Below are 10798 nucleotides of genomic sequence, written 5' to 3' on the forward strand. Positions count from 1 at the left end.
GAGGAGGGAGAGGGAGAGATAGATAGAAACAACCATGAGAAAGAATCATCGATTGGCTGCCTCCTGCAGGCCCCCTACTGGGGATCGAAGCCCACAACCTGGGCATGTGCCCTTGACTAGAATCGAACCTGGGACCCTCAGTCCGTAGGCCGATGCTCTATCCACTGAGCCACACCAGCCTGGGCGGCAGAGAGACTTTTAGAGAAAGAGCCTCCGGCCGCTGGAGGAAGTGAATCGCCTCCCCAACCTCCTCGCGTGGCGTCCTGGGTTCGTGTGCGGCGTCTACGCCCAGCACCAGCACCCACCAATGCCCAGACCCCTCCCCTCCACACCCGAGCCCAACATGCCCGGGCTGAGTGGTTGTTCACGGGACACCTTGACTTCCCCGCCCAGCGTCCTGGCCAGGCCCAGGCATGTGAAGGCAGGAGCTCCCAGACTCCATGCCTTCAGTCCTCAAAGACATGGAACGTAGCTGAGCTTCCAAAACATGGGAGGGCGGAATGCGGGCTGCTCGCCACTGATGATGAAGAAACAGCCCCAGCCTACCCACTCGGGGCCGGCGTGGCACAGAGCAGCCCCGTGGCGACCAAACCCACCCCCGATAGGGCCTGGATTCCGCCCTTAGTGATGCCTCCCTTTGAGCGCTCACGCGATGATGTGGGAAGAGAACTGGCATAGAAGGCAGCCCCGGCTCATGCCCTAGCGCTGCCATTCATGCCACCCTCCCAGGGCCTCGTCCGTCAAACGGGGAGGCTGGGCTCCACTCGGCAGGGCCCTGCAGCCCTCCTGGGGGATGGCTCTGCAGTTAAGAAGTCCAGCGGGATCTGCGGGAAAGGAGTCACGTGTGTGGGCAGTGGGCAGTTTCGATGGGGTCTGGGTGGGCCCTGCAGCGTATGCCAGGTCCCCTGAGGGCGGCTTCAAGAGAGTCAAAGTCTGGCCCCAGGGGGCGGGGGGCAAACCTCAGACAGCAGGGGCCCAGACTGAGGCCGAAGAGTCCCTGCCCAGCCCCGCTGGCCTGCTGGGGCCACCTGTGGGTGGGCCACCTATGGGTGCTCTTGGTTCAGGCCGGCACTTTAGGAGCAGAGGCTGTGGGGTAAGGTGGGGAGGCTGCAGCAGGCAGCAGGCAGCAGGCACCCCAGCATTCCCTCCCAGAGAGAGCCAAAGCTTTGCCAGGGACACCCACCCTGAGGAGGGAGGAGCGGTGGGCGCTTGGAACAGCTCCCTCTCACCAGGAGGGAAGGGTGCCAGCCCACCCGGGGTTGTACCGTGACCCTTGGACCGCACGGGCCTGACCTGGGCGGGTCCACTTAACACGTGGATTGTTCTCAATCAATATATCGGAAGATTTTTTTTAAAAAAATTTTTTTGGAGATGTGCAACAATTTGAAAAGATTCTCAGACGAATCTTTTATTTTGGAAGATGTTTTGGAGATTCGTGACGATTTGAAAACACTCGCCGGTGAAACTCTTTATATTCTTAATCACATGTTCTTCCCCTTAGTTTACATTAGTGTGACGATACAGTATGTAATGCATAGAACACAGAACATGTGTTAATTAACGTTAATAACGGTTCTCAACCTGTGGGTCGCGAACAATGAAAATACATCGTGCCTATCAGATATTTACATGACGATTCATAACATGTAGCCACATGACAGTGATGAAGTAGCAACGAAAATAATTTTATGGCTGGGGGTCCCCACAACATGAGGAGCTGTATTAAAGGGTCGCGGCATGAGGAAGGTTGAGAACCACTGGTTTATGTGATCAGCAAGGCTTCCGGTCAACAGTAGGTCGTTAGTAGTTAAGGTTTGGGGGAGTCCAAAGTTATATGTGGATCTTCGACTGCATGGGGTGTCAGTGCCCCAACCCCCCCACACTGTCCAAGGGTGAACGGTGTAACTCAACACAGTTGTGCAAACCAAGTTCAAAGGGAAGCAGCCTTTTCTCCCACCCAGGTCTATTGACTTTCCCTCAGGGGTCAGAGTTCATCCTTTCTCTCCCTGATAGTGGTATTTTCACTCTCCAGAGCAGGGGCCATCGAAGGCCCGAGAAACCCTTTGGTCTGGCCCTGCCAGGGCATCCGGGGTGAGCTCATTAAATGTTTCACCACATGCAGCAGGCTCATGTTCAAGTTGATCCTTTTGTGTGGCCCCGGCATGATGTCGCAAACACCCAAATGGCCCTGGGCAGAGAGAAGGTTCCCTGCCAAGGCCGGCCTCCAGCCCCCCTCCGGACGGACGGACGGACGGCTGGGGCCTGGGGTGCAGCCTTCGTGCCCACTGGTCCCGACTCTCCGTCTTTGGTTTTTGTTGCCTGGCGGGTGGGCACTGTTCTCCTCCGTGCCCGGTCCAGGCGCAGCAAAGCCTCCGGTTAGGCTGCCCCAGGCCTGCGGGGACGTGCTTGCACGAGGGGGGGGAAATGTTCTTCTCTTTGGGGAGTTCAGAAACTTTCCAGAAGCTTCTCTGGCGAAACTCCAGAAGGTCCCAGTGCCTCCAGTTCTCATCCAAAGAGGAACACACCAGAGAGTCCCAACCCCAGGGGCCTGGGAGAGGACCCCAGGCCTTGTCCCCGGTCAGGAACAGAAGTGCGCGCTGCCTTTAGCTCTTGGGAAGATGAACACGCAGACTGACAGCATTCTGATGTCTTCCTGGCGCCTACTTGGCGGGGTTGACTCAAGCGAACGACGTAGCGTCTCTGAGCTTTGTTTTTCAATCTCTTTAAACCAGAAAAAAATACCCCTTGCTTCTCAGGGTCACTGTAGTCCAGGAGATGATGTGTTTACTGTCCCCAACCCCGTGTCACAGCCCAGGGCTTCCTCCACACGGAGCTGTGGGGCCCAGACACACACGCATGTCCCCGCCACAGGCCCACATGGCTGGCTGTGGCCCAGCTGGGAGCCAGGGAGAGCGGCGGGAGCCAGGGCCCAGGAGCAGGAGGGCTGCGTGTCCCCGTGCGGAGTCTGAGAGCCACGCAGGCTCCTCCGGAGACCAGGGCGTGGACTCTCCACCCTCCCCCAGGGCCGCCACCTCGGGTGGTCCCAGCGGCTCAGCCTGGGACTTGCCTCTCCCTGTGGCCTGTGTGACCTTTGCCACCTTGAGTGGCGACTCTCTGGTGTGTTCCTCTTCGGATGAGAACTGGAGGCACTTGGACCTTCGGGAAACGGAGAGAAATAGTTTGGCTCCAGCGCCAAGGCCCTGTTGACAAGGGCAGCTCAGGAAGCCTGACTCTCTTGCCAGCTCTGGGGACGTGGAGCTAGGTTCCCGCTTTCTGGTGGTGCTGCCTGTGGCCTCAGTGTCCCAGTGAGGAGGCTGGAGAGGTGGGCCCAGCCACCAGGTGGGGGAGGCGGCCCCCCTGGCCTGGCTCGGGGCCTCCTTCGCACAGAGGCAGGGCTGTCCCCCAGGCCATGGCGCTGCTCCGCCCGGATGGCGCATCTGCGTTTCAGAGCTGCCCCGGGACCTTTGAACGCCAGGAGTACGCCGAGCCTTTTGTCACTTATTCCTTTGTGCAACCTACACACTCGGCAAGCACGCTAACCCCCCATGATACTGGCAGCCTGGAACATTCCCAGGAACCCTGGCCCTGGTCTTTTTAAAAAATAATTTAATATATTTTTATTGATTTCAGAGAGGAAGGGAGAGAGAGAGAAACATCAAAGAGGAGAGAGAGCCCCTAACCGGTTTGGCTCAGTGGATAGATCGTCGGCCTGCGGACTGAAAGGTCCCAGGTTCGAATCCAGTCAAGGGCATGTACCTTGGTTGCGGGCACATCCCCAGTGGGGGGTGTGCAGGAGGCAGCTGATGGATGTTTCTCTCTCATCGATGTTTCTAACTCTCTATCCCTCTCCCTTCTTCTCTGTATAAAATCAATAAAATGTATTAAAAAATTATTTAATATATTTTTATTGATTTCAGAGAGGAAGGGAGAGAGAGAGAAACATCCATGATGAGAGAGAATCATGGATCAGCTGCCTCCTGCACGCCCCCTACTGGGAATGGAGCCCACAAGCCCAGGCCTGTGCCCTTGACCAGGAATCGAAAGTTGACCTCCTGGTTCCTAGGTCAACACTCAACCACTGAGCCACGCCGGCCGGGCTGCCTGGTGTCTAGGGCTGTTCCGCTTGCAGCACTGGCCCTTTCACTACGTCCCAGGCCAGAGGTGGCTCTGAGCCAGGGCCCATCCTGTTGCACCTATTGAGGAAGGAGCCCTGTTGAGGACCAGCCGGCCTGGGGAGCGGAGGGAGGGCAGAGCGCGGTGGACGGTGGGAAAGGAATCCGATAGGCATCTTCTATGGCCACTCCTCTTATCCCTGACACAGGAGTCCTCTACTCAGGGAATGGCCAGGTACTGAACTGCCACAGGAGGGCCTGTGTTTTCCTCGTAGGCGGTGAACTGTGTTCCGCTTGGGCTGTGTTCCCCGGTAATTCGGGACCAGTGGAAACCTTGACAGCTCTTATTTTAATTGGCAGAACATGAGCTGGACCAGGACTTCGCATGACACTCCCCGAGATAATCATGTGAACCCTGCTGGGCGGGGACAGTCTGTGTCCCTCTTGCGTTATACAACTTAAAGCTGGAAGGTGTGTGAATGAGTTTATGGGGGGCCCCAGCTCAGGGGCATTTAACATCTGTGGGGGGCCCGGCCGGCGTGGCTCAGTGGTTGAGCACCGACCTATGAACCGGGAGGTCATGGTTCGATTCCCAGTCAGGGCACATGCCGGGGTTGCGGGCTCGATCCCCAGTGTGGGGTGTGCAGGAGGCAGCTGATCGATTCCCTTTCATCATTGATGTTTCTATCCCTCTCTCCCTCTCCCTTCCTCTCTGGCATCAATAATAAAAATAAAATACATTGTTAAAAGTATGGTATATACATAAAATAGTAACAGGGTCATTTATTATTATCACGTATTAGGCACCATCCATAATTCCATGTGCTGTATTTTTATAGTGCGGTCAGAGCAGTAGGGTTGTTTATATTGGCATCACCACTAACAGGTGAGTCATGACTGCGCTGTGAGGACACTAGGTGATAGGATTTCTCAGCTCCGTTGTAATCTTTTTTTTTAAAATGTATTTTATTGATTTTAGAGAGGAAAGGAGTGGGGGAGAGAGAAACATCAATGATGAGAGAGAATCATTGGTTGGCTGCCTCCTGCATGCCCCCCACTGGGGATCAAGCCCGCAACCCAGGCATGTGCCCTTGGCCGGAATCGAACCCGGGACCCCTCAGTACGCAGGCCGACGCTCTGTCCACTGAGCCAAACCGGCTAGGGCCCCATTGTAATCTTACGGGATCACGGTCTTTCTTGTGGTCCGTCTTATGCGGCACCTGACTGACTGTACATATGGTGTATCGATCACTAGAAAGCATTATTAGTTCATCTGTTTGTCTCAGTGGAGCATGAACTGCTGCAGGTACAGGGCCGTATCTCATTCCCTGGGTCATAGTCATGCGCAGTATTTGCTGAACCACCCTCTGGCCCAAGACCAAATTTATACTTGCTTTGTTAAGGCACGGGTCCAACTCTCTTATTGACTTTAAAAAACAAATGACTCCCTGATACTCCACAGACCAAGTTCGAATAACAGGAAAAGAGTGCACTGAGCTTTTACTTCTAGCCATCTTAAAAGGAGTCGTATGTTTTCAACCTTGCATCTTTGCTCCAAGCATAACAGAAATATAATGTTCCAATTATGAACACTTACATGCCTCTGAACAGTGCCAGAGAACAAAGCACCTACTCTATTTGGCCTCCTATCTTTAAAATTTTTCCCAGAAAGTAAGACCCAGAAAGACAAAAGTAAACTAATAAATCGCTTCGCTTGTATCGCTTGTCCCTTTCAAACGGTTTACATTGCGTCGGTCTCGTGAGGGTCATGGTCATCACATTCCTCAACTAGCTTTTTCCACTTGAACTCATTCCTGATTTTTTTCCCCACATTTCAGAACCGCATGCCCAGAACTTGACCTCCCTGCAGAACTGGGGGGATTAAACTGTATTTGATCTCATTTCTTATCGGAGTAGCCAGTTATTGCTCATCACGTTTCTCCCTGAAGTTTAGCCTCTTATAACTAAACTAGAGGCTCAGTGCACAAAAATTTGTGCACTGGCTGGTGGGGGGGGTCCCTCAGCCCAGCCTGCACCCTCTTGCAATCCAGGACCCCTCGGGGAATGTCCGCCTGCTGGCTTAGGCCCGCTCCCCATGGGCCTAAGCCAGCAGTCAAACAGTCCTCTCACAGTCCAAGAGCCCTGACTCCTTACCACCCGTCTGCTCACATGCTCGCTGCTCCTTAGCGCTGCCTCAGAGGCGGGAGAGGCTCCTGCCACCGCAGCTGCACTCGCCCACCGGCTTCTGGCTGAGCGGCGCTCCCCCTGTGGGAGCGCACTGACCACCAGGGGGCAGCTCCTGTGTTGAGCGTCTGCCCCCTGGTGGTCACAACGTGTCATAGCGACCGGTCGTTCCGTCGTTTGGTCAATTTGCATATTACCCTTTTATTATATAAGATGACCACTGTCCTCCAGTTTGTGTGTTTAAAAGAAATGAGGCCGCTTTACAACAAAAACGACACTTTCCTTACTAGGTACGCTCATCATTTTTCAGAAAGAGGATTTTGATTCCAAGAAAAAAAAAATGCTTTCGTTCAGAAAGGCTTCCCTTCCCCCGCCCCCCACCCCGTCATTAAAGTATGATTCTGGAAAAGTGCACGAAAGACAACAACAGCAACCTCATCGGATGACATGTGTTTGTGGGAGTTCAGCTCTAACGTTACAGGCTGGCTTCACCAAGCAGGCACTCTTGTTTTGCATCGTGTCACTGCAGAATTTTTCACCGTGCCTCCGAAATGCTGACACTGCCTCTCGAAGTGATTAGAACATTTTCTACACCAGCAGGGACTGGCCACACGGAAGAGGTAAGAATAGCTCTCCTTGGGAACGTGGAGGCGTAGCAAACAGGACTCTGCCCCCTGACGCTGCGAATGTCATTTCCCCGGGGACGTGTCTGGGAAAAGGCGGGCAGGCAACAATGTACACACTCCTAGGTCTGGACCCAACCGAAGTGTCTCCATACGTTTACGCAGAGTCACAAGGTAGGCTGTCCATTGCCCATGTCAGTCCTTGGTGAGGAAGGAGAGCGGACCCCAGGTGTCCACACCATGCACTTCCCTACGTCCAGCCTACGAACGCACACAGACGGTGACAGGGCTCCGGGGAGTGGGCTGCATAATCTAATAGTGACCGAGTCCCTCTGGGGTGTCCCCCAGCACAGAGCAATCCTGCACAGCAATAAGGGAGTAGGCGGAGCACCTGCTCTGAACCAGGCCGTCTTCACAAACAGCCAGCACAGTTGCATTATCCCCATTTTACAGACAAGATCATAGAGGCTCACACCAAGACACCTCATGATTAAAATGACAAAGGTTAAAGACAAAGAATTTAAAAGCAGCAAGAGAACGACAGTTACCTCCAAGGGAGTTCCCAGGAGACGGTCAGCTGATTTCTCAAGAGAAACATCTCAGGCCAGAAGGGATTAGCAGGAAATATTCCAAAGGATGAAAAGCAAGGACCTTCCACCAAGATTACTCTCCCCAGTAAGGCTATCGTTTAAAATTAAAGGAGAAATAAAGAGCTTCCCAAACAAGAAAAAGCTAAAGGAGTTTGTTACCGCCGAACCAGCGTTATAAGAAATGTTAAAGGGCCTGGAATCAAAGAAGAAAGAAGGAGAAAGGGTGAGGAGAAGCAGCAGCAGCAGCAAGAGGAAATAGTTAAAAGAATAAAATGGCAATGCATATGTACCTATCAGTCATCACTTCAAATGTAAATGGATTAAATGCTCCAATCAAATAACATAGGGGAACTGAATGGATGAGAACACAGGACCCATATATGTGCTGTCTACAAGAGACCCACCTCAGGAGGACAGACACACACAGACTCAAAGTGAAGGGATAGAAAAGGCTACTTCATACAAATGGAAAGCTTTTAAAAAGCTGGGTAGTAATACTTGTATCAGACAAAATAGATTTTAAAACAAAGGCTATCAGCAGAGAAAATGGACATTGGATTTCCACTGGGGTGCAGGAAGGGGGAGGGAAGTTCCATTTCTGTACCTCTGCGGAGTATTTCAAGGAACACCCCCCACCACCACCACCACCGTGGCCCAATGCTCAGTTTAGGGGGGCAGCTCCTGGCAGGAGCAAACCTCAGGGCCTCGGCAAGCCCCCCACCCCCACCCCGGGCCCTGTGGGGAGTAGAGAGCACCCTGGGGTGGGTTTCCTAGCAAGCTCCTCCCTGCCTTGGGGTTGGGTGGGAGAGGTTGGGAGAACTAGGTAATTCGCACACTATGGTAATGCCTGCTTTGTGGTCTGTGATCAGTGGCTCTACAGCACCACCCCTGAGCTAAATATCAATATTCTTATTATCTTAATTAGGGTGCAAGAGAAGGGGCTTTAAATTTTCTTTTGGGGAGCTGGGGGGGTGTAGAAGAGAATATAGGGGGGATAGATGGTGATGGAAGGAGACTTGACTTGGGTGGCAAACATACAACACAATATACAGATGGTGTATTATATACATCGTACACCTAAAACCTACATAATCTTATTAACCAATGTCACCCCAATCAATTCAATTTAAAAAAAAAGAAACACTAACATGAAAACAATCTCCTTGAATCTGTTACGTTGCCTGGACGGTGCTGGAGTGGGCCATCGTTACGCCCCTCGTCCCGGGTTTCCTGTGTTTGTTTGTTTGTTTGTTTAAATATATTTTGACAGAGTTCAGAGAGGAAGGGAGAGGGAGATAGAAACATCAACGATGAGAGAGAATCATCAACCGGCTGCCTCCTGCACAACCCGCCATCGGAGATCGAGCCTGCAACCCGGGCATGTGCCCCGACCGGAATGGAACCATGACCTCCTGGTTCATAGGTGGAAGCTCAACCACTGAGCCACACCGGCTGGGCTGATTTCCTGTGTCATTCTCACATTCTCCCTGGGCATGGGGTTCCGTTTGCTGCCTGAAGACCAGGGGAGAGAACCACACTGCACACCCTTCAGATCGGCTGAGGTGGCAGGACCGTGCAATGGTGAAAAGACCTCGGCAAGTGAGGCCAGCCCTACCTCCCTCGGCAGCGTCGAGCTCCACCGCTGAGCGTCCCTGCTTCTTCCCGAGGCCGTGATCAGAGGTCGAGGCGGCGGCTCCCACGTGGCCAGGGGCAAGCGCTGGGCTCATCCTGCCCAGAAAGAGAAAGTTGGTCACTAATCCCAGAGGGAAATGGCAGCGGAGCTCCCGTCTCTCTGTGCTGACGTCAGGCCAGGAGGGTGGCTTGCCAAGCTCACCTCGGACGCTGAAGAAGTGGACCCTTCTAGATGGTTCCTTCTGATTTCAGCCCCCTTGACAACACTGTGCAAAATGTGTCTGATTCGCTTCCACAATGCGGGCTGCACAAATCTTGGTGGAGTGCCTGGCCGTGCCAGGGATGGTGCTGGGCCCTGGGGTCAGGGCAGCCACCAGGACAGACAAGCTCCAGACGGCTGTGGTGCCGCCCGCCTGCCCGGGGAACCGCGTCCACCTGCTCCTGTTGCCAGGGGCAGCTCTGCTCTCTGCCTTCCATCCCCTCCCACACGCTCCCCGCAGGGCCTGAGCCCCACCCAGCCTTCAGCTATCAGGAGGGCTAGCGCTGGCCCTGCTCCATCTTCTCAAAGGGAGGATTGCCTGGACCTGGCCGATGTGGCTCAGTGGATAGAGCGTCAGCCTGTGGACCGAAAGGTCCCGGGTTTGATTTCCAGTCAAGGGTACATGCCCGGGTTGCGGGCTTGATCCCCAATAGGGGGCGTGCAGGAGGCAGCCGATCCATGATTACCTCTCATCATTGATGTTTCTCTCTCCCTCTCCCTCTCCCTTCCTCTCTGAAGTCAATAAAAATATATATTTTTTAAAAAAGGTAGGATTTCCTGGCAGGGACAGAGGGTCTCTCGAGAAATGGAAGGAGCTGTTGCAAGTTGTCTTTTCTGAATTCCTTGAAACAGAAAGGACTCCTCCCAGCTGCCCCTCGCCTTGTGTAATCCCAGCTGACACACAGGCCGGGCACGGTTGGCGTGGGGTTGAAGGATGAAGGCCGTGGCCCATCTGCAGGGGAGGAGGGTGTGGGGAGGGGGGAGGGGTGTGGGGAGGGGGGAGGGCCCACGCTGACACACCACCAGCCACATCCCCTCTCCGGCTGGGATGGCGGAGGCCTGCTCTCTGGTGGCTGAGACTCATGGCGGGAAGGGAAAGAAGCCTTGAGCCCCTTCAGAGCTTCTCAGCCGAAAGGGGGAGATGGCGGTGGGTGCGCTGGGTACGGGTCCCAGCACAAATGCTCGGCCGAGCGGATTCTCAGATGTACGCCCGAGGCCTGAGAGATGGGGTGGCGATCAACATGTGGGTGCACGGGCTGTGGTTCAGAGGCGGGCGCTGGGCAGGGAGGGGCTGGGTGGAAGTGACTTGGGAACTTGGGGTGAGAGGGGAGGATCGGAGGGTCCCAGGGACTGAGTATGGGAACTAGGAGGTCAGCAGGGTCACAGTCGGAAACAGGGCCCTGGATTGGGTGCAGGAAGTGGGGGGAGCCAACCCCAAGGGTTCCCTTCCAGGAAGTCCCATTTCTGTACCCCTGTTCCCGGAACAGCCCCAGTGGCCCCATGCTCAGACTAGAGGGGCAGCTCTTGGCAGGAGCAAACGTTGGGGCTTCAAGCCCCCTTCCCCCCACCCCCCTTCCCAGGGTCCTGTGGGGAATGAGGGCACCTAGGCTGGGTCTC

This window comes from Myotis lucifugus, unplaced genomic scaffold (genome assembly GCF_000147115.1).
Source record: "Myotis lucifugus unplaced genomic scaffold, Myoluc2.0 scaffold_825, whole genome shotgun sequence".
NCBI lineage: Eukaryota > Metazoa > Chordata > Mammalia > Chiroptera > Vespertilionidae > Myotis > Myotis lucifugus.